The 14,562-nt window shown below is 48.2% G+C and overlaps 1 protein-coding gene across 2 annotated transcripts in view; it reads left to right on the top strand.

Moving 5' to 3' along the window:
• The first annotated feature begins 2,578 nt into the window (after positions 1–2,578).
• Positions 2,579–14,562, top strand: part of PIK3R5 (phosphoinositide-3-kinase regulatory subunit 5) — an 87,028-nt gene continuing 75,044 nt past the window's right edge. For both annotated transcript variants that reach the window (XR_013177891.1, XM_077165958.1), the window contains exon 1: positions 2,579–2,711. The gene's annotated coding sequence lies outside the window, so the exon portion shown is untranslated. The remainder of the gene's footprint in view (positions 2,712–14,562) is intronic.

Genomic DNA, 14,562 nt, shown 5'->3' with positions numbered 1-14,562 from the left:
TCAGATGCCTTCTTTTGTGAAGTGTCTTTTCAAGCATTTTGCCCATCTTAAAAATTGGATTGTCTTTTTTTTTGGTTTTGAGTTGCAGGAATTCTTCATATATTCTCGAAATAAGTTACTTGTATAGCAAGGTGTTTGGCTTTTAAGCAGAGTAGATAGTGACCATGTTAACTGACATAGGGAAGGCAAGAGAAAGAGTTAGGGGGAAATTTGAGCAATTCATTTCAAGACTCAGAGTGTTTAAGGCACCTTTGGGTTATCCAGTATAGATGTTCAGGAAGTGCTTGGAATTATATCCCTGGGGCCCAGAGAGAAGTCTGGGCTTTAGGTTTTGGAAGGATAAGCCTGATGGGAATGGATAAGTTTTCCCAGAAAGAAGAGAAGCCTAGCACCGAAACTCTAGAATTCCAATGTGTAAGGGATGATGAAGAAAACGAAGCCAGAAAAACAAAACAGAAATACTGGTCAGAGATGGAAGAGAAGCCAGGCGGAAATTTTCAAAGAAGGGTTGTGTAAAATGCTGTGGTGAGGTCAAGCAGGGCAAGTAAGAAAAAGAGACCAATGGATTTGGCGTTAGAGGTTTCACTGGTAACCTTTTTTCCAAGGATTGAGGAACAAATATAAGATGGGGAAGTTAAAACAGGAGTAGACGCCTCTTGGAAAATATTAGGCAGGGATTGTACATAAACATGTAAAATAATGAAGCAACAGAAGGGCTGTACACAGTGAAATGAAATCCAGTGCCAAATTAGTGGCAGAGACAAATGGAGGCACCTTTTCCAAGCCATGGTAACCATTCTGTGGAAGTTGGGAGTTGAAGGTGGATGGCTCAGGCGGCTAGGTGTCAGGTCCTGGTCAGCTCTCCAGGTTGTTGGTGGCCTCCCCTCAATGGGATGGCCACCACAGGTGGAGCTGAGTGTTCAACCTGGACCAAAAGCAAGTTCAACATCTGGATTTCAGCTGCTGGTGGAGAAGAGACAGTGCCCTCAGCTGAGGAGATTCATGGAATGGAAGGTGGCTTCATGGAAGGAAGAAATCAGGAATCCCATAACTCCTCTGGCATTCCTTACTTAGCAAAGAGCTCTCATCAGCCAGCATCTCCATCTGGCATGCAGCCATTCTTGCTGCTCCATCTCTGATTCCAAAACAGTTCTACCCCTTCTCCCCTACCCTGGCCACCTCCAGGACTTCTTCCACCTTCTCCCTTCTCCTCTTCCTCCAAATGCCAGCTTTTTTTTTTGTGTGGTAGAAAAAGTAGGAAATGGGGAGACACCCTAACCAAAGTGCATGACTTGGGCATGTCATCTCGCAGCCGTCCCTGGCTCGGGTTCTTTATTTGTAAAATGGAGCGAATGGACAGGGGCGCAGGAAGAGACGTCTCCTTCTCTGGGTTCTGAGCCCCTTTCCGTCTCCAACTACAGAACTGGAACGAGTCCCCTGTGTTCAGCCAAGGGTGCTTTCCGTTTCTATGCCTTTGGGGAAGTTGCTTTTTCGTTGCTTTTTTCTTGGTATTGGGGCAGTCGGGAAAACAAAAGACATTGGCGCTTACGTCTTTTAAGGCCTCAGGTAGGGCTGTGGTTTTCAACCACTGACGGCACAACTATGACCTCGCAGTCGATTCTGGACGCTTCTGACACATATTGTGACACCGTGCTCCATTCAATAGTGGAAGTGGAAAACTCAAACCTGACCTTTGTTAGCCGTAAAACAAGGTTCTCTTCTTTCATTGCCAGGGCGGCCTAGCGGTGGCCAGCCTTCTGATCCCATTTTGTAAATGCAGAAACTGAGACAGGGAAGTGCTGTGGCTTCTAGGACTGCGTGATGTGTTCCTACAACATCTGCCATGTCCCATGGGAAGTGGGCAGTGGAGGGCCTTGACCCCGGAGGCAGGACCCCTGGGGGCTGGGAAATGGCTGAGGGTCAGCATACCTGGCAGGGAAGGTGGGAAAGCAAGACCCAAAAGCTGGAGGTGCTGGGCGGAATGCCAGGATTGGCTCATCTTTCCAGGGAGGTTTCTGCAGAAGGGCGAGGTTCAGAGCGTCCGTACGCACAGCAGAGGTGAGGTGTTTTAAGGGTTAAGGGCACCCAAAGAAAATAGAAGTAAGAGGAGGAAGTGAGGCTCTGGGTCGCAGAGAGAGAAGGAAGCAGCTCGTTGGAGCTTCCCCTTTCTCCTCCTTCCCCGAAGCCCCCACCTCACGCCTCTACCGTTCTCCACCCGCCCCTCCTGCGGGCTCAGGCGGCGCTTCCGCTGCCCGGGCCGAACCTCACTTTATTCCTGGGGGGCTGCAGGTGCGCGGCGTTGGGGTCCCTTCCGCCGAGCCGCACACCGCCGCAGGGTCTGTTCCTTTCGAGGGTAGACGGGCGGAGAGCCGGGGCTGTTTCCAGACGTTCTGCGGGCCGCGGGGTGGGCCTCTTCGGGTGCGCGGGTCTGGCCTGCACCCGCTTGGCAGTGCCCAGCCACTAGGTGGCGGGAGAGGCCGGCTAGACTGCTAGCGCGGGCCCGGCCCCGCCCCAATGGATAAGCCCCGCCCACCCCAGCGGGCCCCGCCCCTGTCCCCGCCCCGGCCCGACGGCCCCGCGGGAAGGGCGGAGTCTGGGCGGAGGTTTGGACCCACAGCGCGGCTCCAACCCCGGCGCGGTGCTACCCGCGGTCACTTCGATTGCAGGGAGTCGCCGCTGGAGAGGGGCTCGGCGCCCGGCGGGGACTGCAGGTATGTGGCCGAGGACACGAGAGAGCGGGAGCAGGCTGGGGGACCGTCGAGGGCTTTGGCTAGGAGAGGGGCGGCTGCAGCGGGAGGACTGGACAGATCCTGCGGTCTTCCGGCTGTGCGGATAGGGTCAGTCGCCGCGGCCCGGGCCCCGCAAACCCACGAAGATGGAAGGGGGCGTCTCCTGTCCCCTCTAAGGCTGTCTAGGTAACCACGCCTCTGTGCGATCCGAGAGTGTCCTCAGCCTCCCGCCTTCTCGCGGGCTGCTCGGTGCCAGCGGGGTCACAGAGTCCGCCCCCCTCGGGCTGGGACCTCTCTCTGGAGCTTTGGCATCGGGGGTCCTTGGCCATCAGAACCTGGGAGTCAAGGAAGCGCCTGCCAGAGGCGCCTTCCATCGGGCCTCAGCCTGCCGCCGGCTAGTGAGCGTGGGCCTCAGAGAGTGGCTGCTGTTCTAGACAAGTGCACGCTGTGCGCCAAGGGCTCCGCGTCTCCACACTGCGCGTCCCTGCGTGGCTGTGTGTGTGCGCGCGCGCTAGGACATCCCGGACCTGGGATAAATCAGCAAGAAGCTCAGGTCCGCAGGAGGAAGGAGATTGTTCAGAGGGAAAAGGAAGGCGAGATGAAAACAGCAGGATGTGGTACAAAATGAGTTAACAAGCCTCGGTCAGAGAGGAGGGGTGGGTTTAGGCAACCTGAGGGCTGAAAGTAGGCCAAGTCTGTCTCGAAGGTCCTTTCTGGGCTACCCTTCTCTTCCTCCCTCCCAACAGCTGCTATGTCTTAACATTCAGACACTGGTTCCCAGGACTGATTGCACTTCTGGCTCTCTTGGAATGTTTGTTAAAATTCAGATATTCAGGGCCCCCACCCTGCGGTACAGCTTTCCCAGGGTGGGGTCTGGAATCTGCAGTTTTCTAAATTTTTAATAAGCTCCATAAGTGATGATACTGCAGTCATTGATTGCATGTAGGGACCTTGCTCCGGGATCCTGAGCATCTCCCTGGCTGTCTTCCAGCCACAGTCTCCTTACCTGTAAAATGGACTCTGATGCATACCTCACAGGGCTGTGTGGAAAATGACATGGGAAAACGGTGATGAAAGCGACTGGACTTGGAAGGGGCTCTGTGGATGCTTGTAGAACAAGGCATTGAGTATTGGGGCCTTGCTTGCTTCCCCAGTGTGGCCATGGTGGTGCAGCCCTGGAAGACAAAGGGAACAGTCTTGGGTGGTCAGGCTCCCTCTTCCTGCTTCCCTCCCCTGAAAGAACTTTCGGGGCCAGGAATGCTCAGCTTCATTTGGGTTTTGGAGAATCCCCCATATCTCTAGTTTAGGTGGGAGATGATGAATTATCTCCTCTCCCCAAGCTGTTGGAGAAGACTCTTTCTGCCTCCTCCACCTCCCCTTCCTCCTTGTGGTGCACCCCTCTTTGTTTCTTTCAAGAACAATAGAGTGGAAGGTAACTTGGTTGCACTGGGCAAGAAGTGTGTTTGGGGTGATGGATAGGGTAAGGGTGAGAAGGCAGGGGGCGGAGGCTGTCCCACAACCCTTGCTCATGGGGTCTGCTGGCTGATAAGTGGGACAGGAGACAGGCCAGTAACCTTTTTGCCTGGGTGGCTCCCATTTAAATTCAGCAGAACACTCAAGCTCTGCTCTCTCGACATTCATTTGAAGAAGCTCACCCTAAGGTCTGAGCTGGCTGGCCCTGGGGGCTCCCTGTGAACCAGAAGATCTGTTTCACTTTAGCTGTGGATGGGCTGAAAGTCTCAGTCAGATTCTTAAGGGAAGAATCTTTTGCAAGAGCAAGATTAAGCAATTACCATCAGGTCGAGGGAGAGGTGTTTAGTTTGATTTCTGAGCCTTCGGCGTAAATTGGGGGTGGGAGGACAGGGACAAAGGAAAGACTCCCTAAGGAAATATAAGACGTTCTCACAGCAAACATATGTTACATATGAAAATATCCCATCCCTCTGAAGATGTACACGTCTTCACATTTTGACAACCCTGAAATCAAGGTATATCTCACCAAGTGTGGCATCTTGCAATTATAAACGTCTGCAACATTTTTTTCTTGGTAGAACACAAAATAAGTGTATAATCTTAGAATTGGTGGCATTTTAGATTCTGTTAAATGTGGTGCATGTTTTACAAATCCTTTGGATGCTTTAGCTGTACACAGGTACTCCCAGAATGATAACATTCCTATGAATGAATTTTCATGCATTGAATTTTCCAGTGGCTCTGCCTTTTCAAATCTAAAACTTCTCATCAGGTCCACTTTTAAAGGAAATCTTTTTAAAATGCTTTACTTGTCTTTATAACTAGAGTGCATTGAGTATGATTTAATCATTTCTTGAACCTATCAAACAGTTCTAGCCTGCCATTTTTCATGTTGCCTTGACATGCTCAGGGTAAGTTTTCTGTCTTTTCTTTTTTGTCCTTTTCTTTGCCTTTTTCCACTTTAGCTGTTATTTCATGTTGTTGGATACTGTGCTTCATGTCCTTTAATCTTCACATGGATACTCTGAGGTAGTTAGAACTATTGTTTGTACCTATTTTATGTATGAGGAAACTGAGTCCAAGGCGAAGCTAAGAAGTCCCAGAGCTGGGCTGATTGACTTTTGCTTATAACCAGGAGTCACCAAGCCCAAGAGGCAGCCTGAGTGAGCCTTTCCTGTGTGTAAAGTGCATGCCCTGTAGGACCCGAATTGGGGGGCATGACTTTGGTTGTTCACAATTCTTTTTTGACTCTTCTAGGCTTGCAGTTAGTCTCTGGGTAGTTTGAGTTACCAGTTACATGACTTCTAGATAATTGAGGTGCCATGAAAAAGGTGCACCCAGTAGGAGGGGGAGGGCCAATGAATGGGAGAAGTGGGTGACTCTTGTGATACTGTCCTCTGTGACTACCAATTGGGGTGCCAGGTTTGGGGCTTCAGAGTTTAACATCAGTGGAAGACTCCTCCCTGCAGCTTCCCACTTTCTTCCCCTCCATTCCTGCCTCTCTCCTGCTGCCATGGTGGTGATGTAAGATGGATCTGAGTTAGTTACTTTTCAACTTAAAACCTTCAGAGCTGCTATTGACCTCAGGAGAAAGCCCAGACCCCTTAGCCTGGCCAGCCAGGCCTCCTACCACCAAACCCAGGTCCCCCCATCCTGCTTCATCTCCTGATGCTCAGCCCCCTGAGCTCCTGCTGGTCCCTAAATATACCAGGCTGTTCCAAGCCCCTCTGCCTTTTCATGTGCCCGCCTGCCCTTCTGTTCCTCTGTCTGCTGAGCTGCAGATTCATCCTTCAATGCCCAGCTCAAGCCTCATCTTCTGAAGTATTTCCTGACCCTTATCCTTACCCCAGGGCACTGACCACCCCCTCTTTCTGTCCTCACTTTGCCTTTTATGTCCTCCTGATCCCCCTGGCCTACAGGGTCTGAACCGTGACTTGGCACAGCTGTGGCCTCTCACCAGAGCCACCTGATGTTCGGTGGGGCTGTTTAGCTGTCACTGTGAAACTGCCCAGCATCTCATGGGCAAGAAGTCGCATGCCAACCATGGAAGCTGCCTGAAAGCTGCCCGGGGTGGGGTGGGTGGAGGCAGGGTTGGGAGGGAGTGGTGTGCTTTCCATTTTCATGTTCTCTAGAGTCTCGTTGTTGTTGTTGTTGTTGTCTGAAGGAAATAAGCTCATGTGGTTTCCTCACTGGGGGGAGGGCTGGGGCATGAGGGCAGCTTCTAGGTCTCTGCCTCACATAGAGTCAGGAGGCCGTGCTTCGGCCTCACCGCTACTCCTAGCCATGGGACCTTGGGTCAGTCTGTGTACCTCTCTGGGTGCCCGTTTCCCCACCTGTAAGATGGAAATGTCACAATAGACAAGTCTGCGGCCCCTTGCTAACCTCTCACGTTCAATTCAGCATGTCTGTCCTGAGCGTGTTCTGTGTGCACAGCGTGTGCCAGACCCTGAGGGTACCAGCAAGACAGTGTTCCTGCCCCCGAGGAGATCACAGTCCCGTGAGCAAGATATGTGGCTTCATTGCAATTGGGAGAATCATGGGGTACTGCGAAACTTGTGAGATCTAACATAGGTTGGGAGTTAAGGAAGGCCTTCCCTAAAGACATCATCTTTAAGTCAACTTGAGAGATACAAATAATATTTAGAATATACATGGTGCCATACACTTGCTAAGGGGTCTTTGAATTCTCTTATGTATTTCTTTCAACAACTCTGTGAGGTTGAGGAGTGGGGGGGGGGATGTCTTTCCTCTTCTGTGATGAGATGAGGTTATTGCTGGCAAGTTCTTAGCAAGTCTCTGGCATAGACGGGGGACTCCTCCCCTCCCTCATCTTCCAGGGTCCAGCTTCTGTATGTAAAAGTCAGAAGGATTATCCTGGGTGTCCTCCCTTTTCACTGACCATCCCCAGAAAGCATGTCTCAGTGCTGCTGTGAGCTGCTTGCACAAGTCTCTGCATTTGCACTCTTATGTTCAATCTTCTTCCCCAACAGCAAAGGGAGTCTCCATGCAAATAACACTCCACCTCGTTGCTTGCAGGGCTTTGTTCTCTATTCCTTCCTTTTCAGGAGCTGCTCTTGTCGGGTTAAGAAACCCAGATCCTGACTTTCTGTATCTTAGAGTCACCCATGCAGCTCCCACATCCTTCTTTTTTCGCCCTAAGTTGTCTGCTCAAACCATGAAGCCTCTGCAGATGTATCACCTGGGTTTTTGGTCTGAGCACTTGTTCCTGAATGGCTCAGTGGTTTTGACTCTCGTCAGGCAAATCACATAGCCATTTTCACGAGACCTGACTGAGGTTGTCGACCTCTTCGTTGTGTGTTGGTTTTCTGCATTAGTGACACCCAGAGTCCTTGAAGGGAAGGCTTGGCTCTCTCTAAATGATGGCATCTTTGAAAAACTGATGAAAGTGATGTATCTTTTCCTTCCCCCTCCAAAAAAAAAAAAAAAACAAAGCATGCACACACACATACATTTCTCCCTTTCTGTTTCTTTCAAAATTTTGGCTAAAATTCCAGGGTCTTCTCAGATCTCTGAAGTCAACCACAGACCCCATCCTGGAAAACAGGACTTTCTCTATGCCGACGTCTTGTATACCCTTCAGCACAACTCCACGTGGGAGTAAGTTGCTGTCAGAGGTGAGCTGGTGGTGATGACATATCATGAAAACTTGAAGATTGGCTCAGAGGAGTCAGGATTCACTGGTGAGAATGCAAGATGGAGTGCTGGGAGGGTGAGGCTCCTGACTTCTAACAGAGCCACCTCAAAGCTTACACTTTCTGAATTTCTCATCAAGTCTTGAATTCAGCTCATTTTCAAAATGATTAAAGAGCATTGCTTTTGTTACTAGAGTCCTGACAAGAACTCTGCTCTGTCCCCCAAGCAGAGACCTAGTTTAAGGCTAGGATGGAGAGATGAATCAAATGTATGTTTTTGTCCCTATATCTGAGATGCCAAGGTCTGGAAATCAGAGGCAGCCATGACCATATCTTTGCCACAGATGTTTGCAACTTCCCAAGATCCAAGAGACTGGTTCAGTTCTTTAGAACCAGCACCAGGACGTAACATGCCATGTGTTTAGGACATTTTTTTTACTTCTCATTTCAATGGACTTTTTAAAAGCATGAATGGAAGTTAAGTTTGTCAAATACTTTTTTTTTTAACCACTATTAGGAAATTCTTGTATTCATTTGCCTTGTGACAAATGATATCATCAACTTCCCTATATTGAATCCTAGAATAAACTCAACGTGACATGGTGTTAATATTCTTCAAGCCCAGTGCTAGGTTTGACTTGCTGTGATTCTCTTTAGGGTTTTTGCAACTATAATCATAAGTAAGTTTGGCCTATGTTTTCCTTTTCTGTGCTGCTGTTGTCAAGATTTGATATGCTGCCTTTGGAATATGATTTTGGAAGTTTTCATCTTTTCCTCCACCCTGGAGTAGATTATAGAGCAGAACAATCATCTGTTCCTCGAAGGTTGAGAAGATTTGCTGTGGTCTTTAGGTCCTCACCTCCCCAAGCCTTCCTTTCCTCTCTGTCCTCCTCAATCCTCCCAGGTACACCTGTCATCTCAGTGCTCTTAAGCTACACTTCTACATCTGAGTCTTCATCATTTTTGGCCTCTACGAGCCAGCCATGAAGTCCCACTAGTCCTTACTTTATCTGCCCTTCAGCTTATAGGAAGGCCCATTTCCACACTGAGCTGGGTAGAGCAACTGGGAGTGCAGCAATTAGTGGGGATGCTGAAAAGCCATTTTATACCCAGAAAAAGGTCATCTAGATGGTAATGATATACCAGAAAGACAAAAGAGGTAGAGTTGTTTTTCTCTAGAAAGATGAGACAAGGGAGAAGAAATATCTGTCTTCCAGTATTCAAAGGGCAGTGTCCTTTGGAAAATGCAAACACCTGCTCTGTGGAGGTCATTCTCCAGGATGGAAAAGGGAGCAATGAAGGAGATTTATAAGGAAATAGACTTTGGCTCACTATAAGGAAGATCTTTGAGAAGGTCAGACCATATCAATGATGAAATGGGAAGCTTTTGCATAGTGAGTTCCTGGCAGGAGAATTATTAAGGAAAATAAGAGTCAGATGTAGAAATGAGAGTTGTGAGAATGGAGATGGAGTTGGCTGATTGCAAGCTTCCCTTCTGAGATTCTCTAGGTCTCTGAATCTTAGTGGCCATATCTGACTGGTCCTGGTTGTTCTGAGGCATAAATTTGAATTGATAAAACTCAATGGCCTTGAATAAACAAATGCCAAAGCTGGGAAGTTCCCTCACAAATCCCACAGCCCTCATTTACAACCTGTTTTTCCAGAGCAGAAGTATTTTGGTGGTTACAAAACCATGACATTCCATGATGAGAGACCCTGGACCCTCACTGGTTACTATATCTGGGCCTACACCCTGTGTTGGGTCATGGGCTTTTTTGAGGGGTCTCTTATTCTTGACTCCTTTTGACATTTGGTGAAATAATCTTAATCAAGCCCTACTTCAGAATTGCCTCTTTATCTGGGTACCCCAGATAAGCTCTCAAGGCCAACCTGCTCAATCTCCAGGTTGAGCTGCTAATCAGTGGTCTCTTGTTCTTGGGGTTTTTGAGCCAGTGTGTCATACTGTCCCTTACATTTTGCATTCACTTCTGTGCTGACATCTTGGAAGTTTCATTTTGAGAAAGCTGAAAGCTTAGAGCTTTCCTTGGGCTGTTAATGTGTTTAAGAGAACACAGGGGGCCTGTGATGTGAAGGGCAGGCCACAGGATAGGAATAGAAGCTGTGCTGTCTGGGCCTCATCTTTCTGGACCTCCTTGTTCCTGGACTGAATGAACTTGGTTATTCTGACACTGTGTGAATTTTTGAAGCCTGCTTTCTGAGAGTAGACTTGTAGGAGCCGTTCTGATAGACTGAGTAGAGAGAGACCCCGCTCTTTCCTATGGTGCCTGACTTATGGTGGGGCACCCAATGACTATGAGTCCTAAGAAGGACCTAGGGAGGACTTGTGGTAGCCATCGTCCTCTGCTGGATCCTCTCCTCCTCTACTGGAGTGCCTCCTCCTCTACTGGAGCCCATGCTTCTCTAGTCCTCTATTGGAGCCCCTCCTCCTCTATTGGAACCCATCCTTCTCTACTGGAGCCCATCCTCCTCTACTGCAGCCCATCCTTCTTTATTGAAGCCCATGCTACTCCACTGGGTTTCCTCTAAGTTCATCAGTGGCTTTGCAATGGCAAGTTTCAATGGCCTCTTCCCAACTTGCCTCCTTCCTTGGCATTGCTATAGTGTTTGATGCCCAACCCCTGACCCGGAGCTTTTTCCTTTGTTGGCTTCTGTGGTATCCTCTTCTGGATCTCTTACCACCTACAAATCCTACCATTTCCCCCTAGTCCTCTTCTTGCCATCTCCAGATATGCTTATCTCACACACCTAAACTCTTGTCTCCAAGTCCATGCTGGTTACTTTCACTTGGATGCCCTCTTTCAACTTAAACACCATGTCCCAAACCTAATTCTTGCTCCACAAATCAGGCTTCCCCCTCTGTCTTTGGTGAAACCAGACTCCCAACCTTGAAACCTGGGAGTCATCTCTGAGCTGTCCATCTTCCTCGTTCTCCACTGTCCAGCCAGTTTTGATGATGCTTCCTTTCCCTATTGTTCTTGCTTCTCTCACTTCCCTATTTGTGTCCTCCCATTTGGCTTTCGTTGCCAGGCTCCCACTGATGGACATCCCAGGCAGTCCTCTTTTTCTTGGTTCACCAGGATATTCTTCTTATGAAGTAGATCATCAGCATTTTCATCTGTTCAGAAGCTTCTGATGCCATCCCACCACATAAGAGAAGTTCAAAGTCCTTGGTCTTCTGGTCAAGTTTCAAGGTTGGGTCCCACTCCTTTCTCAGTGAATTTTCACCTTCCCCTCCAAGCAGAAACACTTCCCGACCTTTTTGTTCAGTGCTGACTCCTCACTGCCTAGCAGGGATGTGGCATTTGTGGTGTTTAATAGATACTTATTGAATAAATGATTGCCTGGATGAACGACCAGCCCTGAGGAGGCCTGGAGCTAAGCCTCAGATGGTAGAGGATACCATGTGGCAGGCTGGGTGGCTCACCATACGAGCTCGCTGTGGGTTTCAATCATGCCCCCCACCCCGGCATCTCACCAGCCTTGCTTAGGCATCTTAGGAGTCTTCAAACACCTATGTCTTTACCATTCAGTACAGGGCAAGGCAGACGTCTCCCTCCTCTGGTCTGCTTCAGACCCAGTGAGCTTCTGAGAGGTCTTGGTGAACTCCGAATGCTGAGATGCCTCTCCTTGGGACTCCTCTTCCTGCTCTACAATTTGTCTGACTGCAACGGAAGCTCTAGGGAGCCTTCCCTAAATAAGCCACTCCCAGTCTGGTGACAGCTTCTTCATAGGAACCTGGGGAAGTGTCTGTTTGCAACACTGTGTTTACAAGACAGAGGGGCTTCCTGTCCCGCCTATCCAGCCAGGCGTGGGGCAGTCAGGAGGAGGAGTGGGGCAAAGAATTGTTTGGGGGACTTGTGAGGATTCTTCAAAGATCCCCAGAAGGTTCCTGGCCCAGCTGATCCCTGGGGGAGGCCAAGGGAGATATAGAACTCATCTTTTTTTGATTGAAAGCAAATAGGTAATAGGTATTATTAGTTTGTGTATTGTCCTTTTCAGCTTTTAAAGCATTGTCCACAAAAATAGCCCTACAAGTTTAATGTGGAATTCCTTAGAGCAAGAAAAGACTCCTGCTACTCTCAAGCAGGGATTTTAGGTTAGGGTAAGTGAGGATGTGGGCTTTTTTTGGAAAGGAACTTATGCTTTGGAGAGGGGAAGAGGGCATCCTGGGGGAAGGAGAGAGCAGTAGGAAGGAGTGCCCAGGACAGAGACCTCTCACGCTCCAACTCAGGGTTCATCCAAGAAGAAGAGGGGCATGCTTCTCCATATACACTTAAGAAAAGGACCAAGGGGTCTGAAACTGCCCTCCCTGCCTCTGCCTACCAGCCTGGAACCACCACCATGGAACCTCCAAGAGCAAGAGCTTATGCCCAGGGCCCCTTGCTCCCTGTGGGACCCAATACAAGCATCACAAAAGGTCTGGGAAAGTGCCTCAGGCTCTCTTGGCCCTGGGAAAAGGAATACTCCATGTTCTTCCTGGGAGTGGGTGGTTCAAGATGTGTTCAGAAGATGGAGCTCACGTGATGCATACAGCCTGCTCTCACATGCTAAAGGGATTGGGGTTGGGGCCACGGTCATTGTGTGATATTGGCAGCAATTCCACCTTGGGTCCAGGGTTCAGTGTCCTCAGAGTCCTATTCCCCCTTTTCCCCCAGCCTTCCAGCTCCGTTGAGGATGGGAATTACTTTTATCAGTCATGTTACTCCTTAGACCTGCTCAGGAAATGGAGATGGGAACATTATTTTTCACTCAACTGTTTTTTCTTTTTTTAAGGAGGAAAAGTTTTCTAATGCCTATCATTTATTCTCATGATACCTTCTTATTGACCAGTGAGAGAATATCTCTAATTCATGTATTCAAACAGTACCTCTCAACTTGAATTGCTTCAGTATTAGCTGGCTACCCAGTTTGCTCAGAAGATTGCCTGACCTTCTTTGAATAACTCAAACCAGACACAGAGGTGTGCACGACATAAATTAAACTTATGCTGCTTCTGCGGAGGATGCCTGCAACTTTTTTTGAGGTGTCCCACAAGGCAGGCTCTAGTTTAGTCAGACCATCAAACATACTCTACAAATTTGGTGCAAATCCTGCCAACTGTATCTAAATGACACAGTGACAGATAAACAGAAACGTAATTTTTCTTCTATAGATAATTCAGTGTTCACTGAAATATTGGTGTATTGGTTTTTCCATTGTGTGGAAGAGACTCAAAATAATAGCAGCTTTAAAGATTGAAATTTATTTCTCTCTCACGTGACAGTCTAAGCATACATGATCCAGACTTTGCATGAGAGCTTCAGGCTGGGAACCGGGGTTCCTTTCACCTTGTTGTTCTGTCTTTCTCAAATGTAGCTTTCATCTCTTGGCTCAAGATGACTGCCCTAGCTATTGCCATCACAATTGCATTTTAGTCAAGAAGAAGGAAGAAAGGACAAGGGGAGGACATGCTTATTCTTTTTAAAAGTTGCACTCATCAATTTCTACTCATATTCCATTGGCTGGAACATCGTCATATGGCCACACTTAACTACAAGAGAATCTGGAAAATGGAATGTAAAATTTCTAAAAATTCTTCCGCTATAGAAGAAGGGAATGGATATGGTAGGACAATTAGGAGTCTTCTCATCCAAGTTTGAACTCTACTGGTTTGAGATCTTCTAAGTAATCATACCTTCTAAGCCCTTTTGAAAACTGTTAAAAATGGCATCCTATAAAGGACTAAAAGCAGAGTTCTCTGGCATTTTAAGAGAGACGTTTCTATATAGAGAGGTACTCAGCACCCTTTCGGTGAGGTTGTTAAACCAGTGGTGAATCCGCCTATCTGTGTTACTGTTCAGCTCACGTTATTCTACATTGTCCTGAGAATATGGCAAGACTTGTTGAAATTCAAAATGGCATTTTCCTGTATTACCTGTTTAGTTAGTGACTCCATCCTAGCCCTGATGATCCCTGCATTCCCTTCCTAAGTGTTCACAAACTGCATCTTAACCTTCTGTAGAGAACACTGCCAATAGATACTGAGCTCAGAGATTATAGTTTTCAGGATTCTACTTTTCTCTTTCCAAAAATTAGAACAGCCTTTTCTAGTCTCTCTTTCTCTCCCTCTCTTTCTCCCTGCCTCCTCTACCCCCATCTTTCATTTTCTCCAGTGTTTCAGAGATTGCCAGTAGCAGTTCCCTTTCACAGCCTCAAGTTTCTTTATGACTCTAAGGTGTATTTATCTTCATCTGCAAGTCCTAACCTCATTTTAAGCAGCAAGTCATCCTATTCGACTTCGGATCCCTCTATGGCATACCCTTCTCCTTTTCCCCACCTGCTACTCTGTGGCTGTCCCCAAGGCAGATGTGTCACTCACCAGCTCACAATGCAGCAACGGCTACACGTGGCTTCTGCATAGACTGCCACTACTCAGCTGGCACAGAAGACCGTTCCTGATCTGTCGCCAAGCCCATACAGCTTCATCTTTCAGCATGCCCTGTGCCACGCTTCATCCTCCCATAGGGCTGAACCGTTCCTAAAGTGTCTCATGTCTCTTGTGTCCATCTTTCCCACCACCCAGCTCCTACTTCATGAAGAGTCATCTCAGGAAAAGCTCCAAGCTTCTAGTGCACCATCACATATGAGCCCTCACTGCACAGCTAACACAATGGGTTATGGTGTATCATACGGCTTTGAACAGTCTC

The sequence above is a fragment of the Tamandua tetradactyla genome, chromosome 6 (assembly GCF_023851605.1).
Source record: "Tamandua tetradactyla isolate mTamTet1 chromosome 6, mTamTet1.pri, whole genome shotgun sequence".
In the NCBI taxonomy this organism is placed as follows: domain Eukaryota; kingdom Metazoa; phylum Chordata; class Mammalia; order Pilosa; family Myrmecophagidae; genus Tamandua; species Tamandua tetradactyla.
The sequence above is the reverse complement of the archived record's forward strand: the minus strand, read 5'-3'. Positions and strand labels throughout refer to the sequence as shown.